We start from the raw sequence: 19158 nt of genomic DNA, 5'->3' as shown, positions 1-19158 counted from the left end.
GAAAATCCGGTTAAACGAGCCGACGATCGATTCGATCGGACAGCCATAATATCGCGGAGATGTTTCTCTGCTCGCGATACGCGTGGAAAGGCAACGCGACCCTATCTCTACTCTTTAGCTCTCGTTTTTCTCGGAGCCGCTTAAAATGTCTACCTGACGTGTTCCCCCCTCCCTCCCTCCCCGTTACCCCTCCCTTTCCTCATCCTCTCTCCTTTCCATCTCCTTTCTCTCTTTCTCTCTTAGATGTTCAGAGAATAATATGTATATAAGAGAAAAGAAACGCGTACCATAATACGATCCTGCCCTTACTCGTCCTTGCGAGGATAATACGCAGGATAGGATACGTTTATTCTAACCGGGACCCTGCATCCTATTTTTTATACCGGCCCATCCGTGAATTATTAGCATATGGTATTTGATATATTCGATAGTTTACCAAGATAAAACCATAGTTCCGATATTATTCCGATCGTTGCAAACAAACTCGTTGGACCGCTCGTTATTCCTTCACGCATTTTAATTCCATTTATGTTGGGGAATAACGTTAATCCTGTCAATTTCGACGAAAAAGATTTAATTCAAAGAAACGAGAAAGAGCTGTTTCGAAAAATGAATTTTCAAAGAATTTGAAAGATGCTACGAGGTAAATATATTTCATCTATTAAACTGTAACTGACATCCGTGAGTATAACATTTCGAGCGTGTACACGCGAGAAAATAATCTCTAAAGCGTGGCGGCACGGTTGTAACCGAGTTTAACCTGCGTCAGATTGTCCTTTCGCGAGCGTAGTAAGTCAACGTTGCTGTAATTTCATAGGGCGCCGGCGCTATCGGAGAAATAAGCGTTTGGCGCCGCGTGCAGTTGATTGTGACGTATGATACTCGTACATTATACACCTCGCAGCTTCGTCTCGGTTTCGAGTTTCGACATTTTTCTCGGTACTTTATTACACGCTTGAGATATTTCGGCCCTCCCCCCTTTATTCATATATCCCTAGCAGCGACCGTAAGAAAGAGAGTTTACGTTACGTTACCTTTACGTGTCTATGTACCTATGCAAAAAAAAAAAAAAGAAAGAAAAAAAGAAAAAAGAAAGAAAGAAAATATCTGAAAGGGTGCGCTTGCGTTTGCACTTGCGCAAAGTCTTTGATTTTCAAAATCACGCAGTATATATGATTTTCGTGAGTACACTTTTATCACGTTCATTTAAATGAAAATTAAAAATTATTATGGATACGTTCATATCAAACGAGGAATATCGAATAAACGAATGATATTTATCGTCAAATATCTGAATAAAAATTGCATTCCTCGTGAGATATCGAAGAGAAAATCAAGACCTCGTTATTAAAGTATATAATTCCTTTACATTGGTATAACGGAAAAGGGAAAGTCAAGAGAAGGCGTTGAAGAGGCTAATGACGTCTCATAAAGTTTAATCACGGCGAAGGGAAAACCCGAAGGGAAAAGTCGAGCGTGCCGAGCGAAGACCGAAGGTACCTCGATTTTTTTTTAAACGTAATTAAAATTTAATTCCGTACCTCTTAAAAAGATGTAGACATGTATCAATCGCTTTTCTTTTCCTGTTTCTCTTTTTTATTTTCTTGTCAATACAATTTGTCTCTTCGCAGAATTTCTATACGGAAGAGTAGACTCATATTTTCTATATTCCAAGACACGCCAGATCGATCTGGTGGTAAGACTATAAAGGATACCTCTCACCCTTATGAGAACACCGCAATGTCGATAAAACAGTTCAACCCCCTAGAAACTCGATCGCATCGATGCAGTAGAATACTTTTCTGAAGGGTAACTTTTTTCGATGATGGCGATCCTAGCGGCGATTATTCGTAACCTTAGGTAAAACTTACCCTTCTAACATCCACCTTTTCTCACCGCAAAATTTTTTTTTCAAATCCGAAATCTCATCAGATTTCTAAAAATATCTGGTTACTTGAAACAAAAGTTCACGATTATATTATAAATTAGTTTAAGAAGAAGAAAAATAATTTCTATTTCAGTTTTTATAAAACTAACTTCTAATACGATATAAAACAATATCAAAAAAGAAAAGCAAAAAAGAAAAAGAAAATCAAATATCCCATGGTCGTTGTAATGTTAAAGAAGATAAAGATTTCTTTCTACAGTGAGACTGTAAAAATAAGCGTTGAATTTTCATTAGCGCCTGAAGTCAGGCAACGAAATATACTCGAGCGAAAGCCGGGCTCGTGGAACCGGAGAAGGGTTGACAGCTCCTGGATTTACATAATGCTTACGCCGTAACGTAGGTATTCCGGCATACAACGTGACCGCATTGGTATCACTGATACGTCTTCTATATCAATGACGTAATAATAATCACAAATTCAAAGTTTTCGCAATGAAGTTTAAAAATTAACAGAGATTTTTTTTGTAAAGAATAAAAATTTGAAAATTGTCGTTTTAATACAAATGCATGGATGAGATTCGATGAAAGGAAGATGTCTTTCTATCTTCCCTTCACTTTCACAAAGAAATTTTTCACAGTAGCCATTCGTTGCAATAGTGAACAGGCGAGATAACGAGACGTTTCCATCTGCGATTACGGAGTAGGATTGGAATATCGCGATCAGCGGTGAGAGCTGACTGGGATTTATAATTGATGAGAGCTATAGAACGACGCCAAGGTGTCGTTATCTGCGCTGACAAGATAATACTCGCGAAAGCCAAGGACCCTCTTCGACCCTCCTTCTCCGTTCTACCACTTCTCTCTCTCTCCCTCTCTCTCTCTCTCTCTCTCTCTCTCTCTCTCTCCTGCCGCTTTTCTCTTCTCGATAGCACTCCTATTTCCATGAACTCGAGAATTCTTTCTCTTTCTTTCTTTTACACCTGACAGCTCTTCGAAAAGAGATCGGCTTAGCGTAATATCAAAGATAGATACATATTTGTGTTTTGTTAGAGTCATATATATTTCAAGTAAAAGGCATAACTTATATATTCGAAGGATAATAAAAATAATTCAACCTGAGAAATATTCAAAGGAGTAAGACAAAGAATAATCGTTTTCCTTTAGGATGTAGCTTACATTATGGCATCGATGTAACCGAAAGAAAGGAGATAGAAAGAAAAAAGAAAGAAGAAAAAGAAAGAAGAAAAAAAAAACAGGAAGAGGCACGAGTTGGTCGTAAAAGGAAACGCGAGTACACAGGTATGACGCGACGAGCAATTAAGTTAATGTTTCGAAGCCATTAACTCGTCGTCGGTGAAGCGACGCTTCGTAAACAGTGTCGAGTCGTCTCGAGACCGGCCCCGTCCAGCTACGTCCGGCTTGGTGAGACACGAAATCGATAGGGTAACTAATCGATCTTCCTCTTCCTTTCTCGTTATTCTCTGAATTTCCGAATCTATGATAGAGCCGTTTCACGTGGGTGCCATTAGGTGTATGAGAATTACCGTAGTACGTGCTTCTATATATACATGTACCATATACAAGCACAGTTCAGGCGTACTTACACGTTATCGAGATCACCTGCTGTCCACTCCACATGTCGCCCGCAGGCGAAATCGCGCAACCGACACCGGGCCTTTCTCTCGACCAATCGCTTCTTCGAACGTACCTTTTTTTTTTTTTTCTTTCTACCTTCATCGAGTTCCTTCTTTTCGAACAATGATTACGCAATTTTCAAATTCGATCATTATCGAGATTTACATATCCTTAATCATCGATTCCTCTATTCTTCTTCGTTCTTATTAATTAAATTTGAAAATTCATCGTTTCTTTGGCTAATAAAGTATCATTTAGAAGATTTACCCAGTTCGATTGGTATTATTTATGTACGGTCAAAGGACCGTACGATCTTACGCTTCGTGAAGTCCGTTCTGGACGTTTACATCATCATAGGTTTAGACGTATTAACAAGGTACGCGTAAGGGTGACCGCTCCTTTTGGAAGACACGATCTTCCAGATGGTCTGCTCTTAAGCCGATCCAGAAGCCATACGGCCATTCTTCGAAATTCCGGAATATTGAACCCAATTCATGGTTCGGCTCACGTCAGAAGAGTCTCCTTCTATCCGTGATGCTTTTCTTTATATTTCAATGGACGGTCACCTTGTCGCGTCATCGTCTAACCACATCGTTAACTCCTTTGACCATTCGCTCAAAGTTAAATACTGACTGAAAGCTCGGAACACTTGTCTTCGGTAAACGCGTTTGTATCTATATCGCACGCCGAAAATAATAACTTTTCTTTTCTTTCTTTTTTTTTTTTCTTTTTTTCTTTTGATCGTATTTCGTCTCCAAAATTTTTTTCAAAGATCTCGATATGAAAAATTTTCTTTGACGGTTATACATATGCACTTTCGTTTCATTAAAGTTTTCAAAGTAATACGATATTTAGCAGGATATTTGCTCTTTTATTAATTGAATGACGGATCGTAAATTAATGTTGTGTACATAAGAAGTGAGAAAAAAGAAAGGTAAAGGGCGATACCATGGTTATATGTAGTTATTCGCTAGGGACAATTAGAGTGGTCCACGAAGGAACGGGATATCCCGTCGTGCCTCTGAGTTAATGTACTTAGGCGACTCCGATTACATTACCCCACCGTTACCGAGAACGAGGAGGGCTGAAACTTCAAGGCCGAGGCGCCACGTGTTTCGTGGTTAACTGAAAAGCTTCTCGTAACGCTTAGTTAAGAGGGTATATATATATCTATACCTATATATACTAATACTATACTACACCGATTTCAAATTTTATATCCATACCATTTATTTTTACAACCTCCACGATGTTATAATCGTTCAGAAGATATGCCACTTAAAACATTTTGATATTCTTTATTTAACTTTTATCCTCTCTTTTTTGAGAACGCATTAATTATTAAATAGTAGATTTTTAAACAAAAACGTCAGCTTGAACTTTTCATGCGGAGTAAAAAGAACCAAGAAGAAAATAAATATGATCGTTATCCTGCCCCACCCTACCCCCCCCCCCACTCTTTTCTTAACCATCGTCGAATGTACGTACCCTCCACCCATCGGTATCATCAAATATCGATGCCACGTGAATTTTTCTGGGACGCCGGCAGGAAGCCATGCTGCCACCCTCCGATTACAATGCCAGATAGCAACGGGACTATTACGCCGTATCTTGAAGCAGGAAAGGCGGCTGAGAAATATGAAAAAAAAAAAAAAGAAAAAAAAAAAGAAGAAGAAAAAAAACTCCGAGATACTAACGATTTTCGTCCTGTGAGTACACTACGCGTATACCCTAATAAAAATATTACTAAATTTACCAACAAAAAAATTGTACGAAGTGTACGCTTTTTGTGCGAGTACTATCTCTCTCTCTCTCTCTCTCTCTCTCTCTCTCTCTCTCTCTCTCTCTCTCTCTCTCTCTCTCTCTCTCTCTTATATCGAAATTCTTACAAGAATTATAGACAACTAAACGTGCGAATTCGTTCGGTCTCGTTTAATTGAACCAATCGACCGCGTATTATCCGTATTAAGCTTTTCGCTCGGTTTCTCTCCTCGCGCTGATTCTGCTCGCGTAATTTTGCGACTGTCGGATAATTCGATCCAGTGAAGATTTAAGTGGAATAAAGGGGATAAAAAGACGAAGACCTATAGTTCGGGCCAACGGAGACTATTAACGTACCCTTACCAACGTCTACCCGATAACGTTTACGACTTCTCAAGAAAACGTCCTGCCAACTAAAAGATATCGAAAATTTCAACGTTACAATTTTCATATGTTATTTTTAATAACAAAATAACAAAAAAGAAATAAATAAATAAATAAATAAAAAAAAAATAGAAAATATATAAAATAAAACATCAATGTCCAGAAGAGAAATAAATGAAAAAATTACAAAACAAAATAAGGAAAGTCACAATCTTTTTCGGTCTTTTCGTTTCAATGAGAATCCCCAAACCTCATAGTAAACGCGATCTTTCAATATATTTGCTCGTCCGGTAGTAAGCATGGACGAAGATACAACAGAAAACAGGTCGTTTGGTCCATTGAAACTGATTGGGATATTGGACTGCTTTTCAAGAGAAATCTTTCTCTTTCCCTCTCTCTCTCTCTTTCTCTCTTGAGTATCGAGTTGAAGTAAGAGAAGAGAAGAGAGAACGTTTCTATAGTCCTTCGGGATTGTCCGTCACTAAATAACCCGAAGGCATGCCAATCCTTGTGGTCGCAGGAGCGTGTTGATGAGCCAGGGAGATGGTCTCGGTTAATCACGCAATTTTCATCAGTTTCTATCAACCGCAACCCTCGCAGCCTCCTCGAAACTAAGGGAAGGTTTGCCTCTCGACGGGAGAAGGTGACTGGCCGGTTAAAGAAGGAAGCAATGGCGCAGAATGGAGGTGGGCAATTGCTCGTAACTCGCTAAACCACCTCCATCCGCCACCTCCCTCCCTCAACCCTTGATACACGTCGGCTAGCAAAAGCCCGTTAAACTCACCAACGAAAAGCCCTTCGCAAAATCTGACCGACCCTTCGTTGCGACGACCATCTTCCTTCCTTCCTTCCTTCCTTCCTTCCTTCCTTCCTTCCTTCCTTCCTTCTTCCCACCCTCTCTTATTTGATAAAAGGGTTAGTTGCTGTCCTCTTACAAGACCGTGGGTGAATATACAAGGGAGAAATTAACTCGTTAAAATTTTAAGCATTTCGAAACGATTAATGGCCCATCGTCAAAAGCTTTTTTCGTCAAGTACCCGGCTTATTATTAATAACATTTTTCATAGAAACGAAATCTTCGAGGAACTTTTTTAAATTGATAAACTCCTTATCAATTGTTCTAAATTGCTACAAAAAAATTTTAACACGAACAGAGAACAAATGAGCTCGGTTTATTGGTATACGTTAATTAAAGTTACATTATATTAAAGAGTACAAAATTATTGTATAATTTTTTTTGTGTATATCTTTGGTTTCTACAGATAGAAAAGAGAGAGAGAGAGAGAGAGAAAGAGGAAGAAAAAGAGAGATCATTCTACTGCGTACTTCGGAATGAATTCATTTTTTAGAAATTCGGTCGCGGAAAAAAGCGAAAAGGAAAGTATAAAAAGGAACGACGAAAATATTGCTTGAAATCGGGACGCGAGAGGGTGTCGAGATCGTGGAAGGATGAAAAGAGAGCGAGGTTAGAAAAGAGGATGAAGAGATGACGCGGGGGAAAGAAGAGAACGAGAGAAAGAGAGAGAAAGAGAGAGAAAGAGAGAGAGAGAGAAAGAGAGAGAAACAGGAAGAAAAGAGAAAGAGAGAGAAATATATATATATATATATATATATATATATATATATATATATATATATAGAAAGAGAGAGAAAGATAGAGGAGGGTTCGGTCGGAGGGTAGTTGGGTACTCAGAAACTCGCGGAGACCCTCTAACGAGCTCTTTTCTTCCCTTCCTATTTATTTCTGTTCCTTATTTAACCGACCCCCACCAGCTATGCTTCATCCTCCTCGGGCTCTCGTTTTTCCCGTCTCCGATGGAAGACCAAAACTTCTCTTTCTTCGTCGCAGGAGCAGGAACTCACCCTCCGGGCATCACTGAACGAGGACCAACCTTGAGGACCGCTCGAATAAAAGTGCCGGCGGGGGAGGTGGAGCGAAAAAGATGAAAAGAGGAAGATGGGAGGGTGGAGAGAGAGAGAAAGAGAGAGAAAGAGAGAGAGTAATATATGTTGGCGCATAATAAAAACTCCTACTACTGAATTTCTTTAAATCATATTCGACGATTCGCACTTGCTCTTCCTAGTCGCCATTTTGATATTAGAAATAATAACATTGGGATATAAATTTCGACGATAATTTATTTACGTTAGTCGCACGTTGTTATATATCTATTTCGTATTCTTTCTCTTATAGAGGAATAAGAATTTCTCATATCACTTTTGCATTCCTATCGTTATTTACACAGGCATGGAAGAACGTTTTGATATTTCACAAAGTCGACTCCGGTGTACCGTGCGAATTACTTCTCTTTTTCCTCCGATATTCGTCGGAAAATTGATTTGAACAGACATTTCTCTCTTTCTATCACTCCGTCACTCCTCATTCTCCAGTCTGTCTCTAATCCTCGTAGGAACCGCGGCAGCTTGTTATTAATGAATCTCCATGCGACTGTAGCTCGACGTAGGTAAAATAAAAAATGGCGCTCCCACGACTTTACCACCCCCGTGTCGCCAAGCGAGAGACAGGAGGGGTAGGAAAAGCCGAAGTGGAAGGAACGACGGGGGTGAAACTGCACGAATAAAAATGCCCTGTTCCCTGTGGCAAGGAGGCGGCGGCAACGGCGGAAGAGAGGGGTGGACTAAAGGGGAGGGTTGGTGTGCTCCAACGACTTGTGATCTGATCAATAAGCCGGTATAGGGGATTATTTTACGACAAGCCGTAGTACGTGTTTCCTCACACGAGTTTAAACCTCTCTTTGTAAAAATATCGAAAACTCGATAACGATCACGAATTCGTTCAAATGTTCCTTTCTTTTTGAATTCCATGCGTTTCTGTTCCATTTTATTTTTTACATATTCGTTCCCGTGATATCATGCTTGCTGTAGAGATAATAGTTTCCCCTTGGAGCATTGGCGTCGCCTATCACATAATATTTTAATTATAGATATTGATTTTTCTTGAATTAAATATAATATATCGTAAAAAATAATTGAGAAGATATATCGAAAAAATTTGATATTTTAAATTTACAGAGCCAAAAGAAATCGTAAACATTAGAATCTTTCGATCCCTTCGAATTCGACGATATATTTTCATTCTAGCCGAAATTTTTTCAAAGGATTTCAATTGGACTCAACGAGGGATGGAAGCTGTTTTTCAAATCCCTCAAAACGTGAGGCTCCTTAAATCTCTCAGTCTGAGTTTGTTTGGACGCGTTTGCGGTATAGACTGTATCAGTCACCCTACCCATCGGTTAAACAGAAGGAACTTAGAGTTTGGACTTGTGGGTGTTACCGTTACCGCTGCTATGAGTACCATCAATGGTAGATAGGTATTCCTTCCGCATTATAGGAATTGAATTTTAAAAGCACTACGCTTACTTCGTCGAACAATAACATTTCGAACGCATTATACCTACTGTTATTTTTATTTACCATAAATTTCGTAATACGAATTCATTATTTTTTATTTTTTTCTTTTTGTTCAATACATATATATCTATATACATACATTTTATATATATATACACATATGAGGATTTAGCAGAAGTAAAAATAATTATGATCTACATATGAAATATGAGCCGCTTCGAATAACGATGAAGAAAAATGATAAAGAAAAGACGGGGAGAAGATGAAGACTGGATAAGACGAGAATGATGAATCGGCTGGAACGAAAAAGGGACTCAAAAAAGTGCGACACAGAGATAATTTAACAAGAGAAAATGTCGCATTGTGCTTTGCGCGGAGGCATTATTATTTCCAGGCCGGCATTATCCAGCAGGGTGGAGATGGCAAGAGGGAAAACTGATACAGAAGAGAATGAAACAGAGAATGGAAGAGTAAGAAAGAATAAGAAAGAAAGAAAGAGAGAGAGAGAGAGAGAGAGAGAGAACGAGAGTAAGAAGAAAGAAAAAGAGGACGATGCTTTGTGCCATCTACAATGATCGAGAAAGAATACTCCACCGCCTAGTGATTCGTCCTCCTCGTTGATCATTCCTCCTTGACTGCGAGGGTATCTCCGTTCTTTCAATCCTCTTCATTTCTTCCAGGTGCAAGTCGTCGGTGGGTGCTGCACGTTCTTCAAAAAGCATCGAAAAGCCGGCGGATAATTTATTCCCAACAATAACTATCAGAAACAGAAACCGTACCTCATTTTCTTCTAATATCCAATAATTTTTCTTCTTATCTAAGTCGTAGCCAAAATTATATTTACAATGTAATTATATTTACAATGATTAGAAATACAGAAAGAAAAAAAAAACTAATTATAAACGCTTATACATACGCGTATATATTATACGTACTTATTTATATACTTATTGAAGTTTAAAATTCGTTTTGATCGCATGGTAAAATATAAAAATTTCAAAGATTGGACTCAACTGAAAAAGTAAACTCACTTTCTTATGAAAAAATATTTTTCACTGTTTCTTTTTAATGCGCTATATCAATCTAGAAAATATCACAACTTTAACAATGTCTAACGTAGATTACATTACATCTAGCTTGATTTTATAGAGATGAAAAGATGAAAAAAAAGAGATAGATAGATAGATAGATATATAGATAGGTAGATAGAGAGAGAGAGAGAGAGAAAGAGAGAGAGAGAGAGAGAAAGAGAGAGAAAATGAAGAAGCGTCTGGCATTGAAATAAATGTTACGAACCGTGGAAGCGTTGTTACACCGTCGTTATATTAAAATATGACAATAAGTAAGGTTCACCCATATCTACCCTTCGCAATACCTACCCTTCACCTCCTCTTTCTACCTTGCTCTATGCTCCAAACCCCAATCGTAATTCCACCCTCGTACCCGCGTGCTCCAGGCTTTCCGAGGGCAAAAAATAAAATCCTGGTGATGTCATCTATAGGTTGAAAAAATTACACGCAGCCACGTTAAAGGAACTTTGTAATAAATATTCAGCGAAAGATGTACATACATGTGTTTCCAATTTCTTATTTTCTTTTTTCTTTTTTCTTTTATTTTTCTTCTTTTTTTTTTTCTTTTGTCCAATTTGAAAGAGAAAAGATAATGTAATTGATCGAAGTACATTCAGCGAGAGATCAAACGACAAAATGTAAAATGAGAAAAAAGCTATTTATCGTTCTAATTAACAACAATGATTAAACATAGCCAAGATCGTCATTCTTAGATTCCCTTTGGAAGGTTCATACCAAGATAAAAAAAAAAAAAAAAAGAAAAAAAAAGAAAAAAAAAGAAAAGAAAGAAAGAAAAATCGAAAGAGTCTCGAGAGGAAGTCAAGTCGGTTGAATAGCAAGGCGGAACCTGTTACCCGAGGTCAGGGACTAATTACTTGATTACGTAATTGCTTTCCCGCCCCGACGAATCCTCCTCCGCCACAGAGCGTCGTGGCCAATAAACTCCCGGTGATTCACCCTCCGCACCGAGTGATCCCTTGTCGTACCGTACACCTCTTTCTGAAAAGACAAAACTTTTTAAACGTCTTATAAAATAGAAACTTCTTTATTTCTAACATTAATCTATCTCTCTATATAATACTACGTCCAATCTATAACGTATTAATGAACAAAATTTTCTTTTGAAAAAAAAAAAATAAACAAACGAAAAAATAATATGTATATATACATACATAAATATATATATATATATATATATATATATATATATGTATATATTGTATGATGAATGGAGTGAGCGTGATGGATTAGATAGTAAATGGAAATAAATGAAGGAAGATGAAAGGTGAGTTCGAATCGAAGGAATATAGAATCACGTGGATAGAGAGGAGAGATGGAGAAGGGCACTATATTTGTAGCTTTCTACATCTAGAGGTTCTCTCTTCGTAAGGGTAGTCCGAGAACTTCTCGACATCGCGACATCGCATATCGAGGTTGCTAACGGCGTAAGGGGATGTATTTATACATAAGCAAGTTTGTAGGAGGTGGAGAATGAAGAGAAAAAAAATGAGAGAGAAAGAGAGAGAGAGAGAGAGAAGGAGGGTTTGTCGTGACGCTCGGTAGAAGGAAGGGAGGAGGCGATAGTGCTATGGGAGTGTGTTGCCCTGTCTGACGTCGCTCATGGAGCTCGTTAGCGTTGCCCTTGGCAACACCCTTACTTTGTCGAGCCGTGCCCGCTACTCTACCACCATCGCCAAACCACCCATCGTCTTCCAGAACCAGGTGGGTGGGGGCTGCTGGTGTCGAGGGGGTGAGACGTACGTCGCGAGAAAGGAAATATCATATCGAGCGCATGCGTGCACGATTCGCCATTCGCCATCACGTCATATGTGTGCGCAGGGGTGAGGCCAAGCAGGCCAGACGCGATACAAAGAAAAATTCGGATATATGCAGGAGGTGGTAGATAGGTTCGTAGATAGGTTATAGAGGAGATAGAAAAAATTTTAAGTAGTTCATCGTAAATAATCCAAATTCAAGGAAAAATATCTATCGATTTGATTCGTATTATTTTTTTATACTTTATACCGGATCAAGATTAAAATGAAGGATAACTGTCGATTAAAATAATTGTTTTTTACGGTCTATTAACGGATGAATGCAAAATTTGTATCCGTCATCGAAATGACACCCTTCCACCGCAATAGTTCTCTCGACTGTCTTTAAATTCAATTGAGACAGATACCGTAGGCTTAACCGAGAAGTATCTCATCGAATCGAGACGAGTCTTTCGATCCGATCCTCTGGCATTCCAATTTTATTCGATGATAGGGAAAAGGAGAGACGGACATTGGAATTAATAACAAAGTAATTCTTTATTGCGTTCAAAGATAAGACCGGTGATATTAATAATGGCGTCCGCGGGGATTTCATTAAAGAGCACGCAGAGTGCGGACGACGAGGATACGAAGAAAGAGAAAGTAGAAAGTAGAAAGAGAAATCTCTTCCGATGAGGAGGGCTACGCGAAGAGGAGAGGAGGAAAACGCAGGAAGAAGGAAAAAATAGTGGGGGAAACGCTGCGTAAGCCCAGGCCAGATCCGCTTAGGGGATGTAATTAAAATCGGAAAAATGTGTTTAATGAATATTCATTTGTGCCTCGATCTGCGATATTAAACGGGCTTGGCTTCGCTCTGTTCGTATATTGCCATTCGCCCCTACGTCGACGGCACGCGGACGATAAAAAAAAAAAAAAAAAGAAGGAAAGAAGAGCTAAAAGGGAAGCGATTGCAGTGATTCGAAACCAACCGAATCGACATTTTTTTTCACTCTCCTACACGTCCCTTTTTTATTTCTTTTCTACTTTGCCTACCCCATTTTCGAAGAGATTTTTACAAATCCACGTTTTAAAAGCATTACACGATCGCGAAAATATTCCAACGAGATATCTACGAGCAAAAATAGAAATTTCAGTTATCTACAGAACGGGAAACCTATTGCATTGAATTTTTGAAATTCTTCCTCTGAACGTTAACGAACAGGACGCGAACGCGATAATAATACTTCCGTTCGGTAATAAAAATATTTAACACTCGTTGAATCTGTGTCGAGTGAGAGAGAATCTTAAAATTTCGTATCATTTTTTGCTATTATTATAGAAGCGACGAGTTAAAAAAAAGAAAAAAAAAAAAAAAAACAAAAAAAAAAGAAAAAACTTGTTCGCAAAATTACGCTCGAACGAGCTTAAAAATTTTTTAAAAACATTTTCGACGTAAAAAAAGAATCATTTCATTCGAGTATTTTATTCATGATCGTAACAACGTCAGAAGTTCAGACAAAATTTTTTGCTTTGATCTTGACTAAGAGAGAATTCGAATAGAAAGCTCGAAATTTCCCCAGAGATTGAGGGGCGACCGTACTTGAAATCTACGTAAAATCATTCTTCGACTATCCTATTGTTAATTTTTAATTTTCGAGTTTTGTGCTACGATATCGGACAGATAAAAGGTCAGTAGATAAGAGCGGGAAATATTTGCGATGACCTTTGTTCTTCTTCTTCCGTTTTCTCTTCTTCCCTTTTTTTTTCTTTTTTTTTCTTTTTTTCTTTTATTCTTTCTTTTTCTCTCTACTTCTCTATCTCTTATGAAAACTCACAGCCTACCCTTGTCCCGCTTTTTTCGTGCCCAGAGGGTAGTGGAAGTGGGAAAAGGTGCACGAAACTTTCAAACGAATTTGCATGTCGCTTTCCTAACGATTTCCCCCTTCCAAGAGAAAGAGAGAGAGAAAGAAAAAGAAAGAGAGAGAGAGAGAGAGTGAGAGAGAGAGAGAGAGAGAAAGAGAGAAAGAGAGAAAGAGGAAGAAAGAAAGACCGCCTTCCATCTCATCCTTCGATAAAAGAAGCGACGGTGAATGTGCCTCCGTCTTCCCCTTCGTTTCTGCACGAGACACTTTGGATAGTGACGAAAAATATGCTTCAAATATATTTTACGTATCCTCATTTTAACATTGAAATCTCTATGATAACACTAGAGTTAAAAAAAAAGAAAAAGAAAATTTAACGAATATACGAAAGAAAAATCTCGTATCGCGAAAATATAACATATCTACCGTTCTGACATTTTCTTTCTCTTTCATGTTTCCTCCTTGCTTTATCTCACTTTTTTTTTTATCTCTTTATTTCTCCCTGCTCGGTCGCATCCCCTCCAACGACCTCCATCTAGGTGCGTTTATCTTCCATACCCTATTGATCCGTAAGTGATGGTGCTGTGGAAAGTAGAGGGTGCCAGTGACAGAAGAGGACGAGGAGGTGAATGTGGGCGGCGAAGAGAAAAGAAAAGGACGGAAGATAATTCTTAGTGCAAAAGGGAAGGAAGATTCGCGCTCGCACGATTAGGTCGAAAGAGGAAAGGGCCAATGTTGTAGGTGGAAGGGAGGAAGGAGATTCTGAAAAACGGCCGCGCGGAATGAAATAATAATATTAAGATGGATAGGGCGAGGGTGCAGGTTCTTCGGTAAAGTAAGAAGCATAAGATCTGTGGGCGGAGGAGGATAGGGTGTGTATGGTGGAGGGTGGGGAGTTGGATGGAAAGTGAAGGGATAAAAACGACGGAAGCTGAGAACGACGCAAGAAGAAGCTTTTTCATCGTTTTCAAAAGCACCCTGTGGCTTGAAATCCATTTGCGCCATAGGCTTTTCTTCTTCCTTTCTTTCTGTATTTGTACCATATCAAAGTTCGAAGAACGAATTGTCCAATCCGTAATTACGAAGATATTACGTCCACTCGTTCAATGAGTCTAACGTAATCATCGTTTTCTCCATTTTAAATGGACATACGAATCAACCCTATGCCAACCCTATGCAAAAGAAGGTTTTGTTCGTCGATGCCCCAATGCTCCAGATCCCCACAATATCACCGGCCATTGCTATAGAAACGGCCATCTTTAAAACACCCTCGCCAATAAAATAGTCCTTGATATCGGCTCGATCCCAGGACTCGTCCCGAAAGCCGAACAAACTCGAAATTTTCTTCCTTTGCCTTTACAGTTAAATCCTCAGGCAGCCTCGTAACTTTGAAGATGACACCGCGGTCTTCTTTAAATGCGAAAATCGATTTTGTAAGAAGCTTCGAATAACCCGCACGTAAAAGGAGTGGATCGACCGGCGCTCGCTTAAAAACTGCTTGCTCCGAAAGCAAGGTAGAAGGCCGATAGGTCGAAACGCGCATAAATATAAGAAGAGTGCGGAGGGGTGGGATAATTCCGGTTCTTAAATATCCGCCACTCCACGAACCACTCCGCTTTTCCTTTCGAAATGGCTTGTGTCCTTGGACCATGTCCGTGAGTGCAGAAGGCGCGCAAAAAAATTTCCTTTATATCATTCAATATACGTTCTTCGATTGTCTCGAACCGAGCTTTGTACTTTTCAAGAGAGCAAAAAAAAAAAAATATTTATATTAAGACGAGAATTAAAGCTCGAGGACGGAAATGGACCACATTTTGGGACAATGTTCGGAACAAAGCAGTCCTTTTCAAACGTTCGCTTGTCCATTAACCGTCGACAAATAATAGAAATATTTGAAATAAAAAAATACTGAGTGTACTATCATTTTCACGATGAACACGAATTCGAGAACACTTGTTAAATAAAAGTCGCCTAATTGTCTTTGAAGTATATTAAACACTCGGACGTCTTCCGATTAATTCGCAGATTTAACATTTGATGATAGATAAAAATAAACGGAGCTGCGAATAAACGAACGTGTAGCGAATACGCACGTTGTTGACTGAAGCTGTAGAAGCAGGTTTGAAAGAGCACAAGGCCCCCGCTGACCCACTTCTCCCTCCTTTTCCTTCTCCTTCTCGTTGGCGACTGCAAAGGCCTGGATTCATGCCCAGTTTTTATCGCGACCCTTTGTTCTAGTCCCACGGTACGTGGTACGACCCCATACGCATACATACCATCACAATGTGTCGTTTTTTCTCCTTTCTTGTTCGGCTCACGCGTAATGGGTCCTTTCATGGGCTCCTCTCTACTCTCTAACCAGTGCCGTCATTCAAAAAGTTACGCTCCACCCATCGTCGATCCCTACAATTGTTTTTCTTACAGATTATTTCTCATTTCGAAAAAAATATATAACAAATATTATTTTTTCAGAGAAAGTTAAAGAAAAAAAATATATATATATATACTTATTCTATATAAGAATAAATCCATCAGCTGATAATTATAAAATATCAAACCGACAATATTACTTTGCATTAGTTTGTTCGACTTGATTTATAATCGTCGAAAAGCAAGTTTGCGAGACACGAGCACGATTTAACCACGTCCCTGAGCTCCCTCGTTATTTCATTTGCATACTTACTCACGCCCGTGCCTGAGAATCTAAACGGAATACTATATCTACGAAAGAAGAACGAAAGACGAGACCCTTCGAACGAATTCTACTCTTTCTATCTCACTCTTTCTCTCTCTCTCTCTCTCTCTCTCTCTCTCTCTTGCCCCTTCTTTTCTCTACTCTGTCTTGTCTCACGTACGCGTTCATACGAATGCGCCCATCTCTATTCGTACGAGAGCTCGTTAATTCTTGCGAGATCACGTTGCCATCGGATGATCTACGAAAGAAGAGCGTTCCAATTCGACATTCGAATGTGCCAAAGGCGGAGTCGAATCTTCAAAAAAATAGAACACAATAGAACAAAATAATGACAACGGTTATACCTTTTTATTTTATTCCGAATGAACGGCTCGTCCCTTTTGTATGAATTTAATCGAATCTAAGATCGTGATAATAAAAAATTGTGTTCAGATATTTAGCCATTTAAATATTTCAAGTTATTAATCGATAATAATTATACGTAAGAAGCATCGTTTACACGGTCCCGTTTATGTATGCGTATCTCAGGGGTTAACTGGCAAAGTATTTAGCATATTAAAGCCAACCACCCGCAGAGATTAATAGTGTTCGTTTAGAAAACTAGTTTAAAAAACGCAGTGAGAAGAAGGTGAGTTAATTGGTACGTAAATAAGCTGTACGTTGACAATTCGTTTACTCGAAATTATTTTTAACAATTATTATCAAATAGGTATATAAACGTTTCAAACTGACGTGAAAAACGATAGAGAAATATCACTCGAAATTTCAATTTTTTAATCGAATGAAAATAAAGTTTGTGAATTGAGAATTCACTCTAATCATTCATTTTGGTTTCACGAAGTGCCATCGATTCTCAAAAGATAATTACATTAATTTATTCTCGATACGCCATAGAATTTTCAGATCCTTCTTACTAATTACCTTTTTAATGGACGTTCCTCATTTTCTTTCTTTTTTTCTTTCCCTATCAGCTTTCGATCACGACACTCAACGAAATTCTAAAACGAACAAAACGACCATCATCTGAATTCTTCTTTTGCCTCTCTTTACAGCGACGATCGAAGAGTTCGAGAGTCGACGGTTTAAAAGCATAATACATTATTAACAGTTTCTACGGTCGACTTATCGACAAAATTGAGGGAAAAAAAAAAGAAAAGAATAAAAAAGAAAAGAAAAGAAAGAAAAGAAAAAGAAAAAGAAAAAAAAAGGAAGCAAAGTTATCGTGAGCAGAGGAAAAACGATCAATCGTTGATAATTACAACTTGTTAACGAAACGAGAAATCTGCTCGAGTTATTAAAATACTACCAATGGAACTTTTTCAAGAGTTACAACTTATGAAAAGAGTTGACGTTGATTTTATATCGAAATAACTTTATCATTAAGAGATTTAAAAATGAAATTATTATATAGATAAATAAAGCAACATAGTAAAATGTATATTTGTAGAAGTCAATAATCAAAGTTCGACATAAAAGTGATATATGAAAAGATATAACGTTAAATTTAAAAAAAAAAAACGATTATATCCTTCGAGTAGATCATCCAAGCAGAGGAGAGGCAAAAGTGGAGCGTGAGAGGGTATGTAGGACGCAGCGAAATGCAAAGTGAAGAAAAAGAGAGGAAGAAAGGGCAGAAAAGGTAAAGGCGTACATCAAAACGTGGCAACCCTTCGGAATGTCTAATGAAGCGTGTGAACTTCAACCCGTTTCGCGTGTAACCTAATTAAGTCCGGAACGCGCATGCAAATTTTCGCTCAGTGGGACGTGCATAGGTAACCCTGTAGCGCGCACTTTTTTCCCTCTCTTTCCTTTCACTATCTAAATCGACATTTTGTATCCATGCATTACAACTTTTCTCAAACCGAACACACTCCTTTTCGTAGATACGAACATTAATTAATCGATAAGCTCGATATCAGTCATTTATGCACGAATATAATTCATTATCTATATATTCCAATCTTCTTTTTTCTTCTTTTATCTATTCTCTGTAATTATAGCTGATATTACTCTTCCTTGTTAAAAAAAAAAAAAGCATTTTAAATAATCGATAATAAAATATATGTGGAAAATGGAATACCTCTCGTTAATGATAATTTATTAATGGAATTTCCTCGAGGTTGATACGGTGTATCGATGGCAACAGTGCAACCTGCATGCTTCAGGATACGACTGAATGCATCGTGTATCAATAATGCTATCGTACGTTCGATGAGGGATGAATATCTATTGATTGGCTTTGGCAACCCTTCAGTATATCGCGCCCATATACCATACCTGCTGCAACCCCAAACACATCCGGACTACCTGCAACTTGTACGTGGCAAATCGTCGTGTTTTCAATGCCACGTGCCAAGGAGCAGGTACATCGACCGATACCCGACCCAACTCGACGTTCTTTATATTTTTCGATTATCGATACGAATTGATCGATGTACCCTCGTGAAAAATGTCCGTATTTTAGTGGCCATATTTTTCGGATGAACAAGGTATACCCATCATTGCCCATTACCAGTTTTAAACGATTCTCATTAACTGCTCCTATATTTACTGCTCTAAATGATCATAATGATAGAAAATTACAGGAAAAAACACTTCAAATGAATACTTTCAAAAAGATTCATCAACTAATTATTTTTACCTTCATATATAACCAACTAAACGAAGTATAGACTTCTTATAAATTCGCATCATTAACGTCATTTTCATTATGATTTTTGTTATTATTAAAATTAAA

At 38.3% G+C, this 19158-nt stretch overlaps 1 protein-coding gene and 1 long non-coding RNA gene across 4 annotated transcripts in view; one reads left to right on the top strand and one right to left on the bottom strand.

Annotated features, from left to right (window-relative positions):
- Nucleotides 1-19158, top strand: part of LOC124946845 (UPF0489 protein C5orf22 homolog) — a 447955-nt gene that overhangs the window by 423938 nt on the left and 4859 nt on the right. The window lies entirely within an intron of this gene.
- LOC124946848 lies at nt 7334-15747 on the bottom strand. 3 transcript variants are annotated; one of them, XR_007100209.1, is made up of 3 exons: nt 10611-15747; nt 9976-10535; nt 7334-9797 (listed from the first exon to the last, which is right to left on the bottom strand). It is a non-coding gene; the product is annotated as an uncharacterized LOC124946848 (long non-coding RNA). The 3 variants fall into 3 exon arrangements; XR_007100208.1 differs by having other exon boundaries at nt 10420-11109; nt 14153-15745; XR_007100207.1 differs by having other exon boundaries at nt 10420-10535; nt 10611-15740.

This window comes from Vespa velutina, chromosome 2 (assembly GCF_912470025.1).
Source record: "Vespa velutina chromosome 2, iVesVel2.1, whole genome shotgun sequence".
Classification (NCBI taxonomy): Eukaryota; Metazoa; Arthropoda; class Insecta; order Hymenoptera; family Vespidae; genus Vespa; species Vespa velutina.
The sequence above is the reverse complement of the archived record's forward strand: the minus strand, read 5'-3'. Positions and strand labels throughout refer to the sequence as shown.